The 26,677-nt window shown below is 39.7% G+C and overlaps 1 protein-coding gene and 1 long non-coding RNA gene across 10 annotated transcripts in view; one reads left to right on the plus strand and one right to left on the minus strand.

Annotated features, from left to right (window-relative positions):
- LOC116571012 overlaps positions 1-6,545 on the plus strand; it is a 35,245-nt gene extending 28,700 nt beyond the window's left edge. Inside the window, exons 2-3 of the long non-coding RNA XR_004277651.1 lie at positions 6,011-6,166; positions 6,286-6,545. This is a non-coding gene — a long non-coding RNA (uncharacterized LOC116571012). The remainder of the gene's footprint in view (positions 1-6,010; positions 6,167-6,285) is intronic.
- Positions 1-26,677, minus strand: part of RFX3 (regulatory factor X3) — a 285,682-nt gene that overhangs the window by 207,933 nt on the left and 51,072 nt on the right. The window lies entirely within an intron of this gene.

Raw genomic sequence — 26,677 nt, forward strand, 5'->3', positions numbered from 1 at the left:
TTACTTGTCAAGAAGAAGAAAGCCAGAGAAATAACCTTTTTGTGACCTCCTCCCACAAACAAAACTATTCACAGATTTTACCATTTCAAGATGTAACCTTGTTTAGTGCGCTCCCTCTTGCAGATAACACAAGACATAAAAAAAAAAAAAAAAAAACTACCATTTAAAATTTCAGGCTCCTTTCTTCCTCGATTCTTTATGATATTAAATTAAAGCATTTTTACGCCTGGCCAATGTATGTTTCATTAAGTTCCTAAAAATTAGTCTTCATATGTAACCGGGATAATTTATGGCACCTTCTAGTTTGGCAGGGTCCTTTTATCATCTTATTCTCTTGCCCAGAGCTGACATGAAAATAATCTGGGTTCCTTCTGCACATCGCTGTTTAATTTTAAAATCAGGCTAGAATGAATTCTTTTTTTTAGAAAATGCAAAATAAGATGGAACTAAAAAAAAAAAAAAAGTCAAGAAGGTTTGAGAACTACTCTGCTAATGGAAAAATTATTTTAATTACATGAGAAATGTTCTAAAGCAATCTTCTGGGTGAAAACAAAGCATTACTTATTCGTTGAGAAAAATGCTTTCCCTAAAAATGCTCACATGTTCAGAAGCCCTTAGTCTGTGAAATTAATGCCTTGTACATGTAGATTAAAAAAAAAAAAAAAGTTCACACCTTGGTAATTTTCTTCTAAGATGCTGCCTCATTATAGCAGTAACATTTTGGTTTATGCTAGAAAGGGTTCCTTCCCAAAGAACCAAAATATATTTTAGAGGGGGAAGGGGAAATGTATTTTAGAAACACATTTAAAAGAAAAAAACAAAAAACTGAAGCACTCTAGAAAGTACTAAACAGTCCAAAGCGGCATACTTTGCTTGAAAAGGACAGAAGAAGCAGCCATTTTAAACCACATTAAGTGCAATCATCGTTTTGTTTTTTATCTCTGAAACATGATAGTAAAATGAGAGTAAGAACTAAACGAGTTCAGAGCCCAGCACTGGAAAGTATGGGACTGCAATGTGAAAAGACAAAAAAATTTTGGAAAAAACGACTTTGGACTAAGATGTCCATTCACATATATATGAGATTATATCCCAAAAGTGGGTGTAATTTTTTTTTGGATTAGTTTGAGAACACAGGATACATGGTTAGTTTTGATTTTTTACTATCTTCAACTTTGCTCCTGCCTTTCCTTTCATAAATAAACAGCTTAACATAAGGAAGTAACTGATTATGTCACTTATCACACTGTCATCTTTCAAGGGACATGTTTCAGTTCATTCAAGTTCTGGCTCCTCTCAACATTTCTTGTCTCCTGCAGGAGAAGATGATATTCTATAAAAGGAAAGGACACCATGTGTGAATCAAGAAGGGTTCATGAGAAAACCGGGATCTAATTACATAAACACACTTCCCTACAGGTGGATATAAATTCTCTGAAAATCTCTGAAATCTCATCTTTAAAGGCCAGCAGTGCTTTTTTAATTATGCTAAAAGTCCCTTGTCTGCTTGATCTCTCATGAACAATTTTAATCAGGCAAGCCGAATGCACGCTGTCTCACAGACAACTTAACAGAGCTCTCAACTATGAGCTAATGGGAAGACAAGGAACCACAAGCATTTTTATTAAAAGGAAAAAAATGGCCAGCCTAGAGATTTGGCCAGCAATAAAGCAAGATTAAATCATGCTTTTTCCCCACTTAGCCTACTTAACTTCAAGAACTACAGACATATAATTAATTTGCTCTTGAGATTTATTCTGTAAACATAAACACACCATTTTTAAAATATTACATCCTTACAATTCACAGCGGTTTTTGTTACTTTCCCTTCCCATTCACAAATGCACTAATGTACTAACAACCAGTTTTCCAGAATCTAAGAATAGCCTCCCTAAAATCTATTCTCCCCAAGAAAGAAGAGTCAGAAATCATCCTCTAGCCAAGAGGAGTCCTGACGAGTTCAAAGGGAATATGAAATGATAATTAAAAGAAAGCATCCACCTTTCAGCCCACCCCCAAGCTGATTTGCTCAATCAGCTGGGTCCGTGACTTTTAAGTCCATTCTAAGGCTCTCCACGTACAGCAGCCCACCATAACACTCATTCTTTAGCAGCTCTAAACTATCTAAAGCTAACAGTCAACATTTCACTCCTTTCTCTTAACCAACTGGACCCAGAAAATCCAAAAAAGTATGGTTGGTTACCCCAGACCCTAAGAACTCTGCACCTATGCTACACTGAACTGGTTTTAGTCTATGTTGACCCCCATCCCCCAAACTGCTTTGAAATTAAATTAAAAATTCTAATTTGGGGGGTACCTGGGTGGCTCAGTCAGTTAAGCTTTGACTCAGGTCATGATCGCAGCGTCCTGGGGATCGAGCCCCGCATCCCCACACTGGGCTCCCTGCTCAGCGAGGATCCCGCTTCTCAGGCTCCCTCTGCCCCTCCCTCTGCTCATGCTCGCTCTTTCTCAAATAACAAAATAAAATCTTAAAATGAAATAAAAATTGCAATTTTTAAACCCTGTTCTGAGTTTACCTCGTTAGTTGCTATGTGGTTTGCTGCGTATTCTCAACCCCCTCTGTGCCTCATTTCCTTCTTCTGTAATACTCTACTACTACTACGCTGCCTTCGAGAGTTGATGTAAGAATTAAATGACATGATACAGGAAAGAGCGGATCTGAAACTTCAATGACCGAGGACGCCTAGCCCACAGGCGTACACTTAATCCACTTCCCGTTTCCCTCCAGGACGTCCTAGGTTAGCGCTTCCAGGCTCTTTGGGCGCAGGCTCTCTTGGTACTTGGCTTCTCACGTGCTCCCTGGCGATCTCTGCCAGCCTCGGGACACATCAGCAACCCTTCCCCAGAACCTTCCTTTCATGACTGCGCCGTCTCTACACTCTCTCCATGGCTCTCAGGGCTTTCCAGCTACCTGCGTTCCGAGGCTCCCTGGGCATCTCCGACTCACTCAGTCTTCCTGCTTATTCACCAGAGGCTGCTTCCTCCACCTTTGCTCCACTGTTCACCTGCCTGGTTCTCTTCCTCATTAGTGCTGTGCTTCTTACTAATTGCAACTGCACGCTCGCCATTTACATCAATGCCTTTCTATTTACGCGGAGTTAGAAGACTATTCTTTTTTTCTTTAAAGATTTTATTTATTTATTTGACAGACAGAGATCACAAGTAGGCAGAGAGGCAGGCAGAGAGAGAGGAAGAAGCAGGCTCCCCGCTGAGCAGAGAATCCGATGCAGGGCTCAATCCCAGGACCCTGGGATCATGACCTGAGCCCGAAGGCAGAGGCTTTAACCCACTGAGCCACCCGGGCGCCCCAGAAGACTATTCTTTACATAAAGTGAGAGTAAGAGAAAATTAAAATATAGTCAATGAGGACAAATAGGGATAACTCTACCCCAGGAAAAAACATATGGTTAATTCTTAGAAAAGGATTTTGTTTATTTCAATCAACATATATTTTATGCATACACCTATCAGATCCTCTGATCCTTCTGATCTGGTTGCTTGATGAGCTGTAACAATTCAACTTTCTTATTGAAATGGTAGATGCTGATGAGTAAAAGGAAATGCTTGCAGAGCAAGACAGAGCAAAACATGAAACGAAGATATAAGCATTCAAGAAATGTTTATCAGTACTACTAAGATGGCAAATATACACATACAAATCCCTTTCAACACCCCCCCCCCAAAACAGTTGTCTGATCTACGGGCAAGTATCTCAGATTAAGAAAATCTCAATTCTAGAGTTAGAAAGGCCAGATCTCTAATAAGGAGTATTCCTCTGAAATGACATAAATCAGTTAAGTGCCACTGTCCAGATATTTTCATTATATTCAATAGTCATTTTTTGCTCTTTACTTTTTTTTTGTCTTCCCTTAATATTCTCTCCCAATCCTCTGTTGGATACACAAATTTAAACACTTAGTGATGCAAAAAAAAGTATTATTCTTTACATAAATATGAATTACATGTCTTTCCATAGACTCCAGGCTTGTTAATTTTCCTAATGGAGTCTAAAGTCTTTCCACTACCCTCGACCTAATCCTAACCTGCTTCAAATTACCATGTTTTGAAGTTTTGCCTCAGGTTCTGGTCAGGGATAAAGCACCATCAAGGACAGGTGGCTTTTGTAAAGTAACAAGAAAGAGTAATAAAATAATTACTTCCTAGAATTTTACTTTAAAATTCTTGCAACCATTCTATTCAACTCAGGTAGATTTTATATTCCAGGAATCTTAACATATGACTTCTTGAAATAACAGAACTCAGCACTCCCTGAAACAGTAACTAAAACGTTCTTTGCTACTAAATATTTGGTTTTAAAAGAGCTACCAAAACTGGCACCAGATCTTGATTCCTAATACTATTTTCCAATAAAAGGAACCAGGGTTTTTTAGAGAAATGTTTTTAAGAGTAGAGCAGAAAATCCTGGGGTGAGTCTGACGCACACTATAGTACCAGGTACCAAGAAGTGTTCAGAACGAAAACAAAAGAAACCCCACAACAAGGAGGATATGTCAAAGGGATACGGGCATCAATTAAAGGCTCCCAATGACCAAAGCTGGTTCTCAAACAATGAGAACAATAAAATACAATGGTACTGCGTTATGGCCTAAAGTATAAAATAAATATCCACAAATCCATACTCACATAAATAAATGACTGAAGAAATGAACAGGCGAGTAGAGACGAAATCACATGCAGAAGTATCGCAAATAATTTATGAAGATACTCTACCCTCAAGGGCGTGGAACATGACTCCCCACTCCTTACACGTGGGCTGTGCATAGTGGCTTCCTTCCAAACAGTACAGTCTGGAAAGGGGGAACTGAGAGTAACCTCATCCTGGTGCCACCTGTTGATAATCTGGGGACCTGGGTGTGAGGCAGAAGGGAACTCTCCGCACTATCCTCGCAAGCCTTCTGTAAATCTGAATCTGTTCTAGAATTTAAAAATGCATTTCAAACGTTAAAAAAAATCTGCTATTCCCTTTGGCTTTCTTAAGTTTATTACCTGGCTTACCTGTAGAAACTCTAGTCAATTTTAGACCACTGCAGTTGTACAACTGTCCGTAAGACTCTCCAATCCGGAGGTCACTTGCACTGCAGCAGAATGGCAGGATGAGAGGCACAGCCCTGCACCTGAGCACTACTCTCCAGGCAACTCTTCCTGGGATGGAAATAACCGATTTCTTTATCTATAAAATGGGGCCAACCCGCCCGAGGGCTGTGTGACTCCTGTGGGGAGAGGGCTCACGTGACGGTCATTACAGAGAGCCTCATCCACGACCAGCTCCGCGTTCTCCAGCTCAGCCCCACTTGGGGCCAGTCCTGGAAGCTTCCACATATTTGTTTCTTTCTTTTTTTTTTTTTTTTTTAAATAGTAATTTTTTTTTTTTAAGATTTTATTTATTTATTTGACAGAGAGAAATCACAAGTAGATGGAGAGGCAGGCAGAGAGAGAGAGAGGGAAGCAGGCTCCCTGCTGAGCAGAGAGCCCGATGCGGGCCTCGATCCCAGGACCCTGAGATCATGACCTGAGCCGAAGGCAGCGGCTTAACCCACTGAGCCACCCAGGCGCCCCATATATTTGTTTCTTTAGACATGATGCTCAAACGTTTGTTTGTTGGTTTTTCCCCCCAAAAATCAATTCATGCTAACTCTACCTCTGGAAGAAAAACTAGAAAGGAGACACAGTGGTGGCCTCTCTGTGGGAGAACAGGAGGCCGGAATGGGGGTACATAATTTGCACTGTATATACTCCCAGGCTATCTGAGTTATTTTTTTTTAATCCGTGGATGCATTAGCTATTTAAAAACTTCTGACAAAAGCCACAACAAGAAATCTATGACTCAGGGATGACTATCACTTTCTTATTTCTACCTTTGTAACTGCTATCTGTGGGTTATCTCCTTTTAATATAGTACCAGGGCAAAGGCAAGAAGCGTGGCTCAAGAAGATTAGTCTAAAATGATTTCAATCAACTTCTTTTGTAGCAAATCAGCTGTTTCAAAACAGCGTAGCAGTCTCAGAATCAGAAGTGACTGGGGATGGAACCCGGCCCGTGAATGAGCCTCACAAAAGCCCAGCAGCTTCGTCTGTAACACTTGAATAACAACACCCACACTTCACAGGGTTGGTGGAAAGATGAAGTAACAGTACGGGTAAAATCCTCAGCATAGCGTCTGGTCCATCCATTACTGTCATTATAAGTATAAAGGGAAGTCTGCGGGAAGATCTGACTTCCCACTCAGACGTGTCTTCGACTGAGCTATGGATCCAGAAGCAACTTCCAAAGCATAACACCCCTAAGATGCCATTGGTTTTCAGCAATTATTATTCCTCGTTCCCTAAAGAAAAGGTGTTAGAGAACAAGAATGGACAGCAGCATTCCCCTCTGCATATAAACTTCTCAAATAGTAAGAAACAGCAGGAGTCATACACCATTGGTAATATATGCAGAACAGAGTGGTTCTTATAACCATCAAAGGAACAAAATACTCAAGGACAACAACATTTAGCACTTGATTAAATGTGCAGAACGCTAAGGTTGAAGCTGTCTTGGGGATTATGCCAGAAGATTGTGTAAGTTTAAAATTTTAAGTGATAGTCACATCCTGGCCTTTTGCCTTAGTTTCCTGCAAAAGGGCATGTCATATTTTACTAAGACACAAATTTTTGAGATTAGTGGTAACATATGTAAATAAGCTTAATAAAAATGCAGGTTAGAGCAAGGCAAATAAACATCTTAGGTACTCATTGAATATTTGTCAAATGGACTTCAGTGCATAAATGTGTGCATACGTAACATGTTACCAATGCATACGCCCTTCAATGAGTTATCAGTAATACTATTCCCTCCTAGCTGTCTCCAAAAAGAGAGCTATATTTTACCCTGATTTGTGTTACTGTGGGTTTAAAATTGAAGCACTTCAAAAACTAATGGCATGTTTCTGCTCACAAGATCTTCTGTGTATCTGCATGGACACACACACACACACCCCTATACACAGGCAACACTCTAGCACAGAAATGTATCTATATCTCTGTGTACCTGAATATAATTTAATAGACACAAGTACTACCTTACCAAAGATAGCTTTAGAAATTCTTTATACTTTCTAATTTTTTGCTTTAGGATTCTGCTACAAGACTCGTTAAAGCCACTTCTTGCTTTTGAGGTCACACGCGACTTCAAATCAAACTGAGCAACTTGACTGCTACTAGAAAGTCAAAAAGTATGAAGTCATCATAAATTTTCGGACTTAACAGGTCAAGGACTGTTTTAAGACAATGGGCAAGAGAATAGGGATCTGAAGGTACAATGATAAAAATATTTGTTTAAAGATTTATTTGAGAGAGAGAGTATGATAATGAGTGGTGGGGAAGGGGGGTGCAGAGGGCCAGACTCCCTACTGAGAACAGAACCTGACCCAGGGCTCCATCTCACGACCCTGATATCATGACCTGAGTGGAAATCAAGAGTTGGACACCTAAGTGACTGAGCCGCCCAGGCGCCCCAACGATGATAAAGATCTGAAACACTTCCAAGTAATTAGACTAGGAACCATTTCAGGAACTCCATTCTATTACTAGATCGCCCCGTCCAATAAGACCAATTACTGATGATTTTTTTTTTCTCAGTTCTTCCATTTTATGCAACACCTTACAGTTGGTAAGTCATTTACAAGAATCATCTAATCCAGTCAAATCTGTGAGCAAAAAGTTGTGCAGTTACTTGAGGGATAGAAAGCCACCAAAGCTGTAAGTGGCAAAAACGGGCTCCATACCCACATCTTCCATCCGCAAGCAGAGGGCTCTCTCCCCGCCGCCCACTGCTGAATTCCTCTTTTGGATGGTCCGGACTCCTACAGCGCGACTCCACGTCCGTGGCCTGCGGTCCTTCCTCAGGTGGTTTAGGACATCCTCTCCGGCCGCAAGCCCACCCACTCCCCACAGACGCCATTCCAAATTTAAATCAATCTTCCAGATAAGACCAACGGATGCTTTTTCCCTGTTCCTAGACACAGAATAAACTTCCTGCCAAAATCTCCAGAGGCCGAGTGTCCTGCACTGTGCTCCCTTTTCAGGTGTGGGTGCACCCTGGACAGGCTCCTTCCTCCGGGATCCCGGTGCTCCTCTCGCCAACCTCATGGCCTCACTTCCTGCGGACAGCAGCGAGCGCACCGACCAAACCAACTGTCGCCGCTGTCGCCACCCGTGGCTGTAATTTACATTCACTCATGTCACTGGGTGTTTCATGTCCGACCTTCCCCCCCGCCCCCCGAACTGTCAGTGACACAAAAGGTCAAGATGAGGCCACTTTTTGTTCTTAGTCACTACTGTGTCACCGATGCCTGGCCCAATTTCCAGCCCCACACCGGGTACCTAATTCCTTTCTTTTAAAAGCTAAACAAATAGGCAACGAGGCAAAGTCCTTTTTCAGTCCTTAAATACTTGAAAATACCTATTATTCTGCTGATTCCTCACTCCACACACACACACACACACACACACACACACACACGTTTTAATAAGGAAACCATGCTGATTCACTGAAATATTCCTTTTATGACAAGAGTACCCAGATATATCCTGGAACCTGGAAGCTGTAATGAATATAATGGTATTTTCTCACCAGCGGAGACCGAACCTCCTCCACTCCACACACTGCACTCGTACTAAGACAACAGTTTATACCTGGGACATGGCAGTAACAGAGCACAAATTCCCAGGTCTTCTTCATATGAAATGCTCTCAAAACACGTCTACTTGATTCTCAACAAGCGTGCTAATTTGACAAACCTACATCCAGATCTTTTACGTTAACCGCTGCTATAGACCATTTGAGTTTCAGCCAGTCATTTCAGATGGCTAAGCTTTTTAGTCCTGATTCCCTCACCCAAACTGTTAGCTATGGTGCTCAGCTTTATGTGATATGCAAATGTGATGGGCCCGTTTCATCGAAACTGGTGATAAAAATGATTGTGAGGACAAAGTGAAAGAGAGAGCCGGATCGCATCACTAGAAACACCTCTCTCCTAGCTGACATCAATCCTCCCATCAAATTTTTTCAACCGTCTATGAATCTGCCAGTCCTCATAAAACAGCCCCTAATTTGACCATCTATCTCCCAAACACCATCTGTGACACACTGGCCAAACCCTTGCAAAACCAACTTACTCCACCCAGACAGTAAAAAAGTGACACAATCGTTATGTGACAACATTCCAAGTGAACCCATGTGGTCTCCAGAGGATTACTTCTTTTCTACGACAGTGTTCACAAAGTGTCTAATAGTGAGTTAAAGAACTGTCCCAGGATAGATAAGAAACCCATAATCTTAGTGTTGCAGAAATCTGCCGTGACCCCTCTTTTCTGGAAATAAAAACAGTATGTGCGTGCTAGTCCTTCGGCACGACTGATCCTGATCCTAACTGTTGCGAGACGAGCAAACCAAGCCTCCCAGCGCTTTCTCCCCACGGCCCCTCCCCACGGCCCCGCCTTCCTTGGACTTGAACCCCCTTGCTACCACCACGAGTCTCCTTTACCGAATTTGAATATCATTTTCTTCCATAGAGAAGTTGAAACCAAACCAGGAGCTCCACAGATCTGCCTTTGTTCCAACATCCAGTATTATGCCATCTGCCCCGAGCAGCAGTTTATGCTTTCTCTTGATTTTACTTCTGAACATGTTACGGCCTGAACCTAACATGTTGTGGTCCTTATTGTCCCAAACCTCAACTCGTTTTGAGATTCAGCCTCCTGAACACTACTCTAATACTACCTCGGTGTGTATGTTCCAACCTATGCTTACATATGAGAATCATCTGTGCTCGTACTGGCAGTATTTCACGTGGGAGAACCTACGCACATTTCATTTACTCAATTAGTGTGTCACTGCGTGCCAAAAGTATGCGATTCACCACACGAAAGCAAAGGGCACAAAGATATCTAAGATGTGGTCCCCGCCTTCAAAAAACCCAGAGGGAAAATCGACTTTTAGGCAGAAATACCAGCTTCTCGATTACCAAGATGAAAGGAAGTGCCGTAAGAGCAGAGCACAGAGGGACTAACTAGCTCTAGGAAGCAGGCACTGCTGCAGTCTTCACCAAGGAAAAAAGATAGGAGTCAAGTCTCGCAGGGTAAGGAAGTAGTCGTTGAAAGACTGGAAATACGCACAAAACCATGGAATTATAAAGAGTACACTGTCTTCAGACAAGAATTAATGTAGCTGGAATTTAAGTTGTGTGGAGTCCAAGAGACAGCCCAAAAAGATAGAGTCCGTCATGAAAAGGCACTGTAATCTAAATGTCCAACACGTAAGATAAATAAAATAAGCAAATACTTCCTACAGCATCCTAGGCAGCGGTAAGAAGGAATCAAGAGGTATACCCAATGACACAGCAGATCTTTAAATCAGTGCTGGAGACAAACTAAATGATGTCTAGAGGATAACACCAGTAACACACAATTAAAATGCACGCCCACCCAGTGTTTGTGTGCACACACAATAAATCCACATGGTTACAAGACACACACCAAGAATCAGATCAGATCAAAAGTAGGAAAATCGTTGCCTATGGAGAGGGAACCTAACAGGGATGGGAGGTAGGAAGGACAGGGTTGTTGTTTTTAACGGTGTATGCATCTGTTTGAAGTCCAAAGACATCAAAAACTTACAGCTGTCCTATCAGTGACACAAGTTTTCAGGACTGGGAATGCCAAAATCAAACATTTTTAGAAAGAAAGTATGGCCCAGTGTGAAGGAAAAGCCCTGTAGCTATATTTCTTCCAGAGTCAAAGCACATAGGTTCATTGCCTCTTTGGTGCACGTGCTGAGTAGACCTTCAGCGTTCTGGAAGCAAAGGCTGGGTATCAGTAAACTGACTATAAGCAAGGGTGCATGTAGAACTTTCCGGAACAGGTTAAAGAGAAGATGAGGTCTGACAGGGAATCATTCACCACAAATACAAGCAGTATCTTAAGGCCCAAATTTGGGCTAGGACTACTTTTGAAAGCAGTCCTGCACTGCAGGAGAGGGTGAACTACATAAAGACTAAGGGTTTTGCAAGCTGAAGGTCTCCTCCATTTTCTTACAAATGCGCCAAAGGAAGAGCAATGAAAAATTAAAACAAAGCCTCGCTGGGTATGTCTTGGGAGCTTAGGGCAGGGATCCCTGTAATAAACTCATACAAGCCCTATCACTTGAGAGATAAATCTTGCATTACCAAGCACTGCTTCAATCTGTACGGACAGACTTTCTATAGAACTGTAGCTGAACACTACAGGCAAGACGCCAACATTTTTAAATTTCATCAGGCTCTAGTGCCAGGTGACAATTGTTTGCTGTGACATGATTTATGCAACACATTTCATCCACTTATCGTAGAATCAAAAGGCATGTTACCAAAGGGTTCTCACTCAGATAGCCAGGAATGATTTCTAACCCAATCACCTCTGTGAAAAGTGAAAAACACACCTGGGAAGTTCCAGGACCAGAGCCCGCGGATTGAATTTGGAGAATAAAGAATTTAGAGCCACAGAGCTGGCAACCTTACTGGACCATCCTCTCTTCTGAAGACACTGTTTTTCATTTGGGTGCAAAAAGCTAACCAAAAGGCCACCAGAACCAAAATATATTTTTCAAATTATAAGTGGTAAGTGCAAACGATATGTGACGTGGTTAAAGACACTCTCGATTTATAGAACTTTACGGGTCCACAGACAGGCTCACGAGGGTCGCGCATTTGTGTCTCCCTTCTCAGTCGACGCTTCAGTAACATGACAAGGATTCTTTTCCCTCTGAATCTTCTCCTAAAGAGTCATTTCAGCCCCATTTAATTATCTACCATCTCATCCTTCTACCTTCTGACCTATTCTACTCAGATTAGGGACATTTTGATAGAAAAGCATCTGTAAGAGAGGGTCTTCCACTAATGACCCTAAAACAATTTTATATTTTAAGTATTATTACCTAAAGAAGGTAAAATCTATGTTCTCCACGGGTGGTGAGATATGGGTATTAGTTCCTTTCCTCTCTATAAAATACGTGTTGCTTTTATTTTTATTTTTTTTTAAAGATTTTATTTATTTATTTGACAGACAGAGATCACAAGTAGGCAGAGAGGCAGGCAGAGAGAGAAGAGGAAGCAGGCTCCCTGCTGAGCAGAGAGCCCGATGCGGGGCTCGATCCCAGGACCCTGAGATCATGACCTGAGCTGAAGGCAGAGGCTTAACCCTCTGAGCCACCCAGGTGCCCCACGTGTTGCTTTTATAATCAAGATTTTGGACAACTATGTGATGACAGAATAGGGAGAAGACCTTATTAGAAGAAGTTCTCATTTTTAAAAGATGATTATATATCTAAGGACCTTGGTTTGGGGCATCCCTCTTGCCTTCTGTCATGATTCTGGCTTACACCCGTCTCAGATATGAATGTGCGAACCAGCTTTGTCATGGGATCTCTGACAAACTGGACCATGGAAGGCAGGGGCTGAGCAAATCTCAAAGGTACCTCTCAGATACTGAAGTGAAATTGTATTATACTAAAATGCCAAATTTTCCCATAATGAGACACGTGAGATCAACATCTCAGCAACTTAAAGACTAAAGGGTTTGAAATCAACACAAATATTCTCATACCTCAGTGGACACATCCATGAAAAAGAAGAATCTAACAGTGCCGTAGCATAAATTTAATACTCTTAGAAAAAAAGCCCTTGTTCAATGAAACAGTTATCACTCTTACAGTCACCCACCCATTCTTCCTCTAGCTCACACACTCACCAAGCAGGGTAAGCAAAACTTCTGAAAACATAACATTACAATGATTAGCGTCCAATTTTACTTTTCTTAGCATGAAGCTTGAAACTAATAAACCAAAGCTGTTATTTATTCATGTTACTTATTCATCTCGTTCTCTGTACATCTTAACTAAAGCAGGATTTCACAGAGCTAGCGCCTAACCTCTCAGCTTCCCAAGTTTAAGAGGATTATTAGGGGCTAAAAAAAAAAAAAAGTCTTCAAACAGTATACCACTAATTACATTACAATATGATAGCAGCTAGTCCACTATCCAAAAAAGCTCCGAGACATTGCTCACTATTTTGTTGCCATTTCCAAATACACGAACTTCTGTTTCTATAGTGAGAAAGGATGATACTTGGGCATCACCTAGCCCATTTCCTAACGAGCAACATATTTTTACTGTATGCGCAACAGAGAGCTAAACTACAAATGCCTTCCAATATTTCTACTGCATTCTCATTCTGATGTAGTTAATGTCCCCACAGAATGATTGCTCTTGTACAATGACAGGTCACTGCAATCGACAAAATCTGGCATTTCCCAGTGATTTCTGACACCCATCCCTGAGACTATTTTTTTCTTATTTCCTTGCTTTCACTAAAATTCATTTAAAATATGTGTTACACAGTAACAGTCCCACTGCTGCCTTTAAAAGAGTCATTTGTAACTCAGCTTTTTATGTCACTCCACACTGTAAATAAATATAAATACAACTCATGGGGCGAGATACTGCCTAAAATATAATCATGCCAAGTATCAACAATACGCTTAATGATTTAGTTTATAGCTACTGATTCTTATATCTTATATCATTATGTAGGTGGTATTTACTGCAAGGTAAGCATTTAGCAAATTTACACAGGAAAGAAATTTCAAGTTCATGATTGCTATGAGAGAAAAAATAAGAAAGGATCTATTTAAGCACCTTATGAAATTCTCTTTCATATAATTTAAACTTTCCTGGTAGTTTTGAAATCCCATTATTCCATGAAATGTAAAATATTTACAAAATCAAGAATACACTAGGTGATTTACAGGCCACAGAGCTTCTCCTGAGTGGGGGGCTGGGGAGCAGTTACCGTCTGAGTGGATCACAAGACACGTGCAGCAAATGTTTTTAAAATCTTACAGCAAAGTTTATACTTTGATGTTCTTGAAAGTAGGTAAGAGAATAACTATTTTCATGGTACGAAAACATAAATTGAGTTTTGTGTTTCTTTATTAAATATTACAGTTCATCATTTTTATTCATTTGATCCAATTTCCCAATCCTCCGAAACCATTTTAACAGATACTGTGTTTGTCAGGAAAAGCATCTGTCATCATGACCCTAAAGTTCAAAGGACACACTTGGGGTGAAGACAGAATAGTTTTAACACCGGCATGTAAAGAGCCATTCAGTAAAGGCAACATTAGTGAGGACTAAGAAACTGGAATGCATCTGCCAGTCTTCTCATCTAAAAACACATGACGTAAGAACTACTACACTCTCGAGAACCAGGTTCTTGCTAGGAAGAAGTACAATCAGAATAATATTCTGCTACAGCAAAGTTTCTTTTACATTCGTGGTAACATAACAATTACCATTGACAAGTCTGGTAAGAAGCAGAAGTATAAACAAAGCACCACCTACAGAGAATGTTCAAGGGATATCACAGAATGTTTTATGAACAAAAATTAACGTAAGCATTAACATCTCTATGGATATATCATATATCATATATATGGTTTATTGATATTAAACTCACATCCAAGTTATTAAATTTTTAATTTGCACATTAAGTTTTACAAACACCTATATTAGCATACCTGCTATTTTGGTTTTTGCTTTATTTTGGTTTTAGTGGCAAGTAACCATTTGGAGAGTATCTGAAAGGAAGAACATGGCCTTTTCCTATACTGAACATTTCTTATTTCAGTAACAAGAATTAGGTTGTTAGAGTTACAAAAGTGAATTTCAGTATTTCCCAAATCATAAGGCAGTTGGTGTTTACTATTCCCAAAAATAAAAGACAGGGAAACATTCCCTAACTCATTTTACAAGGCTAAGATTATCCTGATTTTTTTTAAATGACAAAAACAAGGAAATTTAACTACTATCGATATTCCTCAGGAAAAAAGACACAAAAATATCTGTTAAAAAATGCTGACAAATCAAACCTCGTGACATATAGATATATGTCATGAATCATGACAAAATCAGACTTATTCCAGAATTCAAAGTTGCTTTACCATTAGAATATCAATCGTGGTAATTTACCAGGTTAACAGACTTAAAGAGAAAAAGCGTAGGATCATCTGGATTTAACATTCACTCATAAATAAAAACTCCCAGCAAACAGGCAATAGAAAGGAACATCCTCAATTTAATTAAGGGTATCCACAAAGAACCTAGAGCCAATGGTAAACTTAATGGTGAAAGACGAAATGTTGTATTTCTAAGATCAGGAAGAGCACATGGATAGCCTTCCTTACCATTCTGATCCAACACTGTAGGTCATAATCAATGCAATAAGGCAAGAAAGATGAATAAAAAGCAGACAAATCAGAAAAGAAGTAAAACGATCTTTGTTTGCAGACAACATGATCATCTATGCAAAAAATCCCAAGGCGTTTTGGTTTTTTTTTTAAGTTATTAGGAATAGTAGGTATATTTAGTAACATTACGAGGTTGTAAGGTCAGTATCTAAAAAGTCAAATATATTTCTATACCAGCCATATTGTATTTCAATACTACCGAAATTTACAGCATAAATTATTTACAATAGTATCAGATATATGATCTACTTGGTGATAAACTTAACAAAAACTATATGAAGAAAACTGAAAGACTAGAAATCATAAGTAAGAGAAATTAAAGACCTAAAAAAGAGATATATCATGTTTATGGATCATCATACCCAATATAATGAAATACTATTTTCTGTGAAATTGATCCATAGAGTCAACATAATTGCAAACAAAATTCCAGGAAGGGCTTTGTGGATTTAGACAAGCTAATTCTAAAGTTTATATCCAAATGCAAAGGATCTAAAATAATCACAACAAATCTGAAACACGAGACGAAATGTTAGAAATTATATATCACCTAATTTTAAGACTCTAAATCCACAGCAATCAAGACAGTAGGGTACACATAAAGATAGTAGTAAAAAAAACTGGAGGGAGGGAGGCTAAGCGTCTGACCCTTGACTTCAGATTACGTCATGAGATCAAGCCCCACGTAGGGCTCTATTTGGGATTCTCTCCCTCTGCCATACCCACCCCCCGACTTGCTCACGTACACGCCCTAATACATAAATAAATCTTCTTAAAAAATGGAACAGAAATACATCCATACATATATGGCCATTTCAATAAAGATGTCAAGGTAACTCAATGGAGAAATTAGTCTTTTCAACAAATGGTGCTGGAAAAACTGGATACTTGTGTGGAAAGATATGAAACTTATCTTACACCATCTATAAAAAATTAACTCAAAATGTATTATAGACCTAAAAATAAGATTACAAACTCCTAGAAGATAACATGAGACAATTTAAGTGACATTATGTTAGAAAAAATTTTTCATCTTCCATTAAAAAAAATGCAAAAAACCCTGATAAATGAACTTCATCTTAATGAGACTTTTGTTCTTTGAAAGGAGAAGCTTAAGAAAATCAAAGTGCAAGCCCACGGACATGAGAAAAAAGTTCACAAAACATATTTCTGATAAAAGAATTGTGCCCAGAATATGTAAATATCTAAAAGGAACTAAATAAGGAGGAGGAAAAAAAACAACACAACGTGATTTTAAAAAATAGGTAAATGGTTTGGACATTAACAAAAACAATATGCAAATGGCCAATAAGCATATGAAAAGAAGCTCACCATCATTAGTCATTTTAGAGACATACAAATTAAGACTACAATGAGTTACCACTACATAGTCACCAGAACGATAGCTACAATTAAAAGCACTGTCAATCCCAGGTACTGGCAAGGACAAGGAGCAGCTGGAACCCTTCCACCCTACCAGCGGGGATGCAAAATGGCACAGCTGCTTTGGAAAACAGACTGGCAACTACTCATAAAATTATACATGCCCTTATCATAGGATTCCACAATCTCCTATTCGCCTACCTGAGTGTAATAAAACATAAGCCCAAACACTTGCCCTAAATGCACTTAACTACTTTCTCCAGCAAAGCCAAAATCTAGAAACAATCCAAAGAGACTCAACAAAGTGTGGAGGGCCATGCAGTGAACAACACTCAGCAACGAGAAGGTTCCACTCTAAATGATTCATGTCCAATCTCAATTTAAGTGTGACCTAAACTAAGCCAGGCTATATATTGTGTGATTCCACGTAGAGCAAAATCTAGAAAAGACAAGACAATAATGGATACAATGCAGATCTGCGGTCACCAGAGGCCCAGGGATGGAGTAGAAGAAGATCAACTACAAAAGGAGAGAAACATGGGGCGCGCGGGTGGCTCAGTGGGTTAAAGCCTCTGCCTTTGGCTTAGGTCATGATCCCAGGGTCCTGGGATCTAGCCCTGCATCGGGCTCTCTGCTCAGAAAGGAGCCTGCTTCCCCCTCTCTCTCTCTCTGCCCGTCTCTCTGCCTACTTGTCATCTCAGCCTGTCAAATAAATAAATAAAATCTTTAAAAAAAAAAAAAAGGAGAGGAACAAATTTGGGAGGATGATGAAAATGTTCTGTTCCTTGATTGTGACGGTGGAGTAGGACTAAACCTGACTATCAAACTGTACACTTTATATTGGGGAACTAGAATGTATGCAAACTGCTAACCAATATGGCCAGATAAAAAACTGCTACAGCAATCAAACATATTGAAGATACACACTGGTGGAAATTCCTAATACCTTACCTATCCACATTGTTTGATTTGAATATATAAAAATGCCAATGCTAAAAAAACAAACAAACAAAAACCCAAACAAAACCGCAAAAGGGTATCTCAGTGGAAAAACCAGTCTCTTCTCAATGCTACAATTTCTATGCCTTTCTTTAAATTTCCTTTATACTCACAAGGAAACTATATTACAATATGAAGACCTGCTTACGAATGAAGGTATCTATATTTTAAAAGATGCTTTATTAAAAGAAAAGACTGTTTAACTGATAATAACCTGTAGGTTGTTTTTTCCAGAGGGAGATCCTACCCCAAAGCCCTGACAGTCTGGAGACTTAACCCCACAAATCAGAGTATTAGTGGTCTATTAGAAGCATAGCATGTCATGTCTAACAACCTGCCAATCCTTGTTCTAAACTTTTATCTCCTGGCAAATACAATATAAACCATTACTTATCAACAGGTCATCTTGGATATATTATAAGTCACATTAAAATGTCCTTAAAGAGGCGCACCTGGGGGCATCTGGGTGGCTCAGTAAGCCTCTGCCTTCAGCTCAGGTCATGATCTCAGGGTCCTGGGATCGAGTCCCGCATCGGGCTCTCTGCTCAGCAGGGAGCCTGCTTCCTCCTCTCTCTGCCTGCCTTTCTGCCTACTTGTGATCTCTCTCTGTCAAATAAATAAATAAAATCTTAAAAAAAAAAAAAAAAAAAAGAGGGGCTCCTGGGCAGCTCAAGCAGGTTAAGCATCGGTCATGATCCCAGGATCCTGGGATCAACCCCTGTGTTGCGAAGGGCTCCCTGCTGAGCAGGGAGTCTGCTTCTCCCTCTCTCTCCGTTCCTCCCTCCTGCTCATGCTTGCTCGCTCTTAAATAAATAAATAAATAAATATCTTTAAAAAAAATATCCCTAAAGAGTAACTACAAAATCAAACCTATTATTCCTGTATGCCAAGAGCCTACAATACACTGGGGAAGAAAAGCCATACACACAGGACACTTCTATTAATAATCAAGATATTATACATACCAAAGTAGAGTGGTGAGTGGTAAAGACAGTAAGATTGTCATCGTTGAAAAGAAAGCAAAGGGGACAGAATGAGATATGAGAGACTTGACCATTCCTGAACAAAGAGTTTGAAAAAATGAACGAGGTTGAGACAGAGAGATTGGGCTGTGAACAACATTTTCAGCGGAGAAAGTAGAGACTACTTACCTGAATTGGAAGATTAGAGAGAAGTACAAGATAAGGCTGGGAAAAGATAGGATTCAATTATCCGAGAACACCTATTATATGGCAGGCATAGTACAGAAATGGAGCTGTTAGGAAAGAAATTCTAGATTTAGGAATTTGATCTTTTTACCCTGTAGTAGTACAAGTAATGGCAATTTCACATTCATTATCTCAACCAATTTTCACAACAAATGATTTTACAGAATGGAGAAACAGAGGTCCAGGGAGGTATATTTTTGTGCTTAAGGTCATACAGCCAGAACTAGGGCAAAAATAGCCCACTGTTCTTTTCTTTTTCTATCTTCTATACCACTCAGCTCCTCCACTCAAGAAAAAAATAAATCTCTCTTTTTTTTTTTTAAAGTGTGATTGGGGGGTACCTGGCTGGCTCAGTCGGTAGAGCGTGTGACTCAATCTCAGGGTTGTGAGTTTGAGCCCCACATTGGGCACAGAGCCCACTTAATAAAATAAAATAAATAAAAATGCGATTTGATAAAAGCAATGTTTTGGTGAAATACATATGCTCATGCTATATGGGTTGAATTAGAAGGCAACGAACATGGAAACAAGGAGCAGTAGCAGTACTGTCCTATATTAATCCTGGAGCAGTGGAAACAAAAGGAATGAGAGTCATCATTCATGGGACTATACAAAAAGATTCAGCTATGTTTCTTGTTTGATAATGCCAAGAGACTCACAGATAACTAAGAGACCAGTAGAGCCACTGATAAAATTGAAATGTCAACAAATGCATCTGTTTTGTGGTGGAAATTAGCTACTGTGGTCAAATGGTGCCCAAACAAATATATTATGAGTCTCAAACCCTTAAACCAAAATAACCCAGGGCTTACTGCCACTGGGTATTTTATTTACAGATATTTTAAACTGTGTATACTTAAAAAATCTAGACCTTCCACCAACCCTCAAAGGTACCTATATTCATAAAACCAATTAGAGTTTATTCCTATTTTCTAGAAACCTCTAAGAGAGTTGGTACAGCTAAATCTAGAGAATTAATAAGTATCTCTTTAATTAAATCTATCATTGAGTCAAGGCTTTCTTTTAGGGGATCGAGGTCATGTGGCAATCACAAGTGAATGCCCAAAGGTATGCAACTAAGAAAGTATTTTAAAATCTATTAAAAGAAGAAATCTAGCTTACCTCTTACATGGAAATTATTTCTCAGGGCAAGGTTACATTTTCAACTTCTCCCAAGATTCTAACAAATTCATCTAAGGTATTAGTTAACTGACAAGAACACTGGGCTAGTAGCTCTTTAATAGCTATAAATCAATATTCAAAAGATAAAGTAGTCCTTAAAAAGGGGTAACAAAGAGGATTAGGACCAAGGAAGGGAGAGGTGAGCCCAAATAAAATCATATCCAGGCTCGAGCGAAAAACACAGAGGTCAGTGCTGCTCTGTGCAACGGCCAGTAGAGGCTGCCAATGTACACGGACACGGAGGGCTCCCCTTCCACCCCACAGACACAGAAGGAGGTGTCACCAAAACAAAAAAGCATTCGGAGCTCATCATAGAGCATTTTTCAACAGCAGTCACCAAGACTCTTTTCAATCCTAGCTTCTGGGCATGGGTCACAGGAATGAAGGAAATGCAGAGCAGTTGGAGCACTTGTGAAAGATGATCACACTCAGCCACTCTGACCAAAGGAAACCATCAAGCCCTACAGGAAAACCTTTCCAGAGATGAAACTCCGGAGATGTGAAAATGGATATTTTCACTTAAGGATACCTCGATTTACAGTCTTTAAAGCCTCCTTCAAATAGATGTAACACTCGGCTTCTTCAAGTAAGGTCAATCAGTCACAGCTCAAAATTTTCAGCTACTGGGTACAAAGTTGGAACCTGATCTCCAGTTTGGAAGTATCGATCTTAAATTACAAATATTAACATGCTTAAACGGAATTCCCTCCTCTCCAGCAGTCCGGAGAAATTCTGTCTGCCGGTGCCCCGACCCAAAGCTGAGAACGTAAATGCTCAAATACACCGAGCGGCAATCACTTTTTAAAATTCATTTGGTGAATCTGCTCTACAAGTTGAAGAATTATGTATCTGGCCCTTTGTGAGCTCCAAACACTGCTAGTTCTTGTAGAGAGGAACTCTGCTGTCAATCAAGGCTCGAGTCGGCCCCACAAATGTGTGCCGCAGCTTTCACCTGTCACTCCTGTTACACGTAATGTAGGCAGCTTAGCACTAAATCAATTTAAGGAACTGTAGAAGTTAAATACATACATTATTATTACGATGACAGAAAAGGCAATGAATGTCTTGCAGCTCCATTTGCTTTCTTTGTTAAGGAAGAAAAAGCTAATTATCTGTAGCTGTCAACCATGAAGACCCAGACCTATTTAAATCAACATTAGCCTTGGACAACTGAAAACATTTCTCGTTATTTTCGTCCGATTGTTTTCTTTTTTGCACAAAAACATAATTTCATGACAAAACACTAAACATTCTGAGGGACAATGTAAAAACGAGTGGAAAAAATGTAAAGCTACACTTTAGTATCCCTTTTCACAACCAATTTACTATCTCAAAAAACTGCAATACCCATTCTCTAAACAGTATAGTCCAAATTTAGACAAACATAAAGCCTCTCTGTACAAATTCATATTAAGAAAATTCAACTTCATGAAAGCCACTGACTACTGGTTACAATGAAATTATGTCACAGATGATCAAGGAAGAAATTCTGTCCATTTATTTAATTAACAAGAGAGAGAAAGAGAAACACATCCACCTCTATGCTGATAAGTCACAGAAAATTCACACTGAATCATGGGCTTCTGGTTTGTATATTATTTTCTTTATTTACCAAGCTTTCTTTCTCTGGTCCAGTCCCATAAGAATCTAGAAGTAATAAGTAGTTGGTTTTGAATTTTCACTTTTCAGATTTAAGGATCAACTTGTATATTTCCAGGATATCAAAGAAGAATTCAAAGAATATTCTTAATAAGTCCAAGAAAAGCAAACCTATTATCATCAGTACATAAACTATGGAATAATCTCTTAACATTGTGCTCTTAGAAGTACACAAAGGTCATTACTCTTGACTAGGAATTGTAAATACCCATCGTGTTTGCTCTTAATGAGTTTTCAGTGATAAAATATTATGTTCTGTTTTTTTTTTTTTTTTTAGAAGAGACCTTCTCAGGAGAGTATACTTAATAGTATTTTATGATCTCACATTTAAAAAACTGCCCATTTAGCTCTCTAATGCATTCTAAACACATGTAACCCCTAATATAAGCAAAAGCAACACAGACAAATTGAAACTCAATCATGTAAAACAAAAATTTGACAAATGGCCCAACACAATTATAGTTTTAAAAATAACAGCTCCATATGTAACTCCCTAAACCAGCATCAAAGGGAAGCCTTTTCTAACTACACCTGACTCACAACTCCAAGATTCTGGTTTGCCACAACCTCTCCCTGCAATCTTAAGGAATCACTGTTGGAGATGGGGAGAAAAGGTCAGGAACCGTTAGTATAAATAATATAAAAAGGCAACTCATCTCAGACCCCAAGAATCACCTGTGAAAATGGTTACGGTACGGATGTAGCCTGCATGGCAGGGGAAGAGGTAGAGTGAAGTAGGTACACTGTACCCAATAGTAAGTACGTTTCCCACTGTCCCAAAACTCGTTAAGTGACAGAATCAAGATTCCATCCCAGCTTTAGACACCAAAGCCCAGGCTCTTTTCACAACATGATCCTGCCTCCAAGCATTAACTTTTTCCTCTGGCTTTACATTATCAGAAATTTATATCTATCAAGATTGAGACAGGTTGACACCCTTCACAATTAACAATGCTGGTGACAGTGTTACTCTGTACGCTCATAAACATGGCAGAAATGACAAAAATATGATTAGGAGGGTGCCCTCTGTCTTAAAATAAGGAGGGTAAGATAGACGACCTTCAGGGGTCCTTCTAGCACTAACATTCTAATATTCTTTGGGTTATTTATCTTGCTAAGATAGTTGGGAACAGATACAAAGCCTCTGGCTGTATCTTTTCTAATTTTCTGAAATCTGTTCAAATTATAGTTCCCGAAATCAACAAACCGGTCAATCACAGAACAGTGCCAAATGCAGATCCGTCCTGCTCACAGGTCAGGACGGCTGCCGTCATGTACTAGATGCCACGACAACCATGGCATTTACTTGAACGTCACCGTGACTTTGTGATGTGCTCCCTCATCTGGTTCTCAGAACAAACCTGTAATGAAATAAGGCAGGTGATACAATTCTGGCCTCATTCTACAAGGGAGAAAAACAGACCCAGAGAACTTAAATCACTTGGTCAATGATCCTTACGGAGCATGGCGAAGCCAAGACTAAAACACAGGCCTCCTGACTCTAAGTCCACAGCTTCTTATTACTGTTGGCGCTTTGAAATGTATCCCCGAAACCTTTCCATGCCCACCCTGTGTGACCTGGTCTGTCTAAACCTGAACTTCATGGTGTGTAACTAGCTCGTGAAGGCACTGTTTATGTGTGATACAGTAACTTATGTGTCCAGTACAGAATTTTCTTTTTCTAACATATTTGTCTTACGTTTTCAAAAAGATCCCCACCCACATTTTGAATGATTAAGACTTCTAATTATTAGAAAAATCCTACTTAAAGAAAGCCTAATTTGGGAGCTTGTTAAATTAGAAATCAGCTTTCTTTTGGTGGACATCCACTTAATAAGACAGAGAGTGGTATGCCTGCCTTTAAATCCTCTGAATCTCTCTAACCTAACGCACCGCCATTACTGAAGGCCAGAATGATCTCATTTAACAAAGCTGCTTCTTGCCCTTTCATTAGGCCCTAATCTAAATTAGAGTATAAAGACATAAGGCTCTGTACTTGTGACAGGCTCAGGATAAAGGGCACTGGCTGGCCATGTGGCCTGATGAAGTCCTAGGACACAGAGGGTCTTTTTTGGATTTTATCAGTCTTAGAGCAAGCAATTTATTTTGAGCCAGAAAAATAAAATATAATCTTGGGCCATCTGGTTCTGTAACACTCTTTATTTGTTTAGAAAGGTCACCGTTGTCAAGTTATTGAATGTTATCTCTGGAATTGACAGGAAGAGAGAAGTTTTTAAAAACAGGCCAGGAATATTAAAGTTACCAGATATTAAGATGTAAAGTAGTATTTAAAAGCCTGGGCCTTAGCCTTAGACAGACCACAGTTCAAATCCCAGCTCCACCAACCACCAGTCAAATAACCTTGGGCAAATCATCAGGTTTCTTAATCCATTTTTCCCATCCATAAAATCTAGATAACAACCCCATCAAGGAATGTTATATAATGGTAACATAATTTAACATATATATTATTAGCTTACAGTTACCATTCAAAAATTATTCAATAACTATTTTCTGTGTAATTGTGTCTTCTCATTTTTCTTCAGTTTTGCATGAAACCACAATTTTCATTACTTTTATAAACGCTTCTCTGGACAGCAAAGTGGAATTTAAATGCAGACCCGTAATTTATGCTCTGCATATCAAATATGTGGATTGAGAGCCTAATGCTAGCAAAGACTTCACCCTACCTTAAGCATTTAAGCAACATTCATTACTTTTTAAAAATCGAGTTTATAGCAACAACTACTTTCTCAGTGGAACAACTAGACTGCTGTGTCACTGAACAAGGAACACCAACAAACAACAATTCCGTATCCTAACCCCTTCGGTGGGACAGGACACCGGATGTTGTTACATAACAGTTATTTTCTTTGCATCGGGCAGTCTTCTATTGATGTCTCATCGCCACACCATGACCCACCACTGCAGCACAAGATGACCCAGAGTCTGCGTAGACAGGCTATTTGGGCCCTGCCCCTTTCTGAGATGAGCCAATAATTTACACATAGATTTAAAAAAGCAGCTCAATCAAAGCTCCATCCAGAACACTTCCAAAGACCGATGTTTTCATTTCAGCAGGTCGGATTCCAGATGAAATTATGCAACCCCTTAACGTATCTCCATGTGGGCAAATGCTTCCCTTGCGCTTTGGTACAAATGGCCATCATGACGTGTTGAACTGACTTAATCCCACATATGGCTGGTTTCCCCATAATCAAAGTAGGCACCCTAAGCTGGACCAAAAGGTGTATGTGTCAGGCTAGCAAAGAACATACCCGCCTGTTTTCAACTCATGTATTAGCTGCTGTGCAGTTTCCTATCTGGTGTCAGCAGTAACAGGCAGACATCTTCCCTACGAACCGCTGAGCGGATCTCTTTCTTTCCCATAATATTGACCTAAAACATGGAGTTTTCAAAAACAAATTTCAAGCTCCACGGTCTACTTACAAACCAACAAGCCTAAAATATGCACACTGCGTTAACGGCAATAAAGATAGAACAGAGAAAACTATAAGCCTGTATGGAAAATTTATACGAGAAGCTCTCTTGACTGACCTTCATTTACCCAACTTGCTGAATGAAACCACCTCCTCTCCAGCGACAGTGAAGATACCCAGGACATGCTGAAAACTCACAGCCTACCCGCGGCTCTCCGGAGCGCCCCCACAGTTCTGCTCCCGAGAGTTGAGCTGTGTGCACTCCTAACACCAGTCATATTTGCTCCAAAACCTCATTAGGGAAGTTTTATTGTTAGTGTAATTAGCTAATCTAATAAATATTAGATCACCTATGAGAGTAAAAATGAACAGGATTCTATCCTCAAAAATGAAATCAGAAGCTTAGGAAAAACTTAAATGCAAGTCCCTACAAACACTGCTGTTAAAATTGGTAAAAGAAACAGAAAAATGGGGGAAATCTGAGATACAGAATGGTGGTTCTCAAACTTGAGTGTGGAGGCCTTGTGAAAACAGATGACTGAGCACCACTCCCTTAGTTTCTTTTTCCGTAGGTATAGAGTGAAAGCAAAGAATCTGCAGGCTAAGAAATTCCCATGTGATGCTGCTGGTCTGGGAATCACACTGAGAACCACCGCTTTTCAGTTCTCTGAAATTTAAAGCATTAAAGTAGCAACATGTAAACTGAAAGGATTTGTTATGAATGCTGATTAATGAAAGACTTGTTCCAATCAGCAAACCTACGCTACAGAGAAAGGCTCAGTCCTACTCAAAGGACAGTTTATAAGTTTTAAGTTAAAACAGAAATGTTAATGAGATGTACGCATCTCTCTCTCTCTTTTTTTTTTTCAGAACCTACTGTTTTAAATGACATTTTCAATTAATGGGCAAACTGAAAACAAACTGAGAAGACATCAGCTATGGGTCATTTAAGTACCACAGGAGTATGAAAATGCTTTCACCTTCACTGTCAGAGGGGAAATTCTAACAGGATAGCCTCCTTGGTGAAGACTTCCTAAAATCACAAGCTCAAAATATCAATGAATCCTTTGTGAACATTAATAAAAGGAAATCTCATTTAGAATGGAGTTGGGAGTCAGCAAGGGCAGCTCTCGGGCCCTAACCCTCCTCTTCAGTTGCAAATTCAGTAGGAAGAGTCCATAACCTTGCAGGCACACTACTTTCCTATTCCAGAAGGAGGAAGGCTTCTTCCTTCCCTGGCAACAGTGGAGCCAATGAGAGACATTCACAACCCAGCCAATGAGAAGCCACCATACCTCCAACTTCCGGTTTACTGCAAAGGGCTTTTAGTTGGTAAGAGCCCTCCAAATTGACCCTTTCCTCCATAAAAGAATATAGCTCCCCTTTGTTCCCCAGACTTGCCAATGGTTTTACCATATCTTGTACCTCCTAGATTGCAAGTCTC

This window comes from Mustela erminea, chromosome 12 (genome assembly GCF_009829155.1).
Source record: "Mustela erminea isolate mMusErm1 chromosome 12, mMusErm1.Pri, whole genome shotgun sequence".
NCBI classification, from domain to species: domain Eukaryota; kingdom Metazoa; phylum Chordata; class Mammalia; order Carnivora; family Mustelidae; genus Mustela; species Mustela erminea.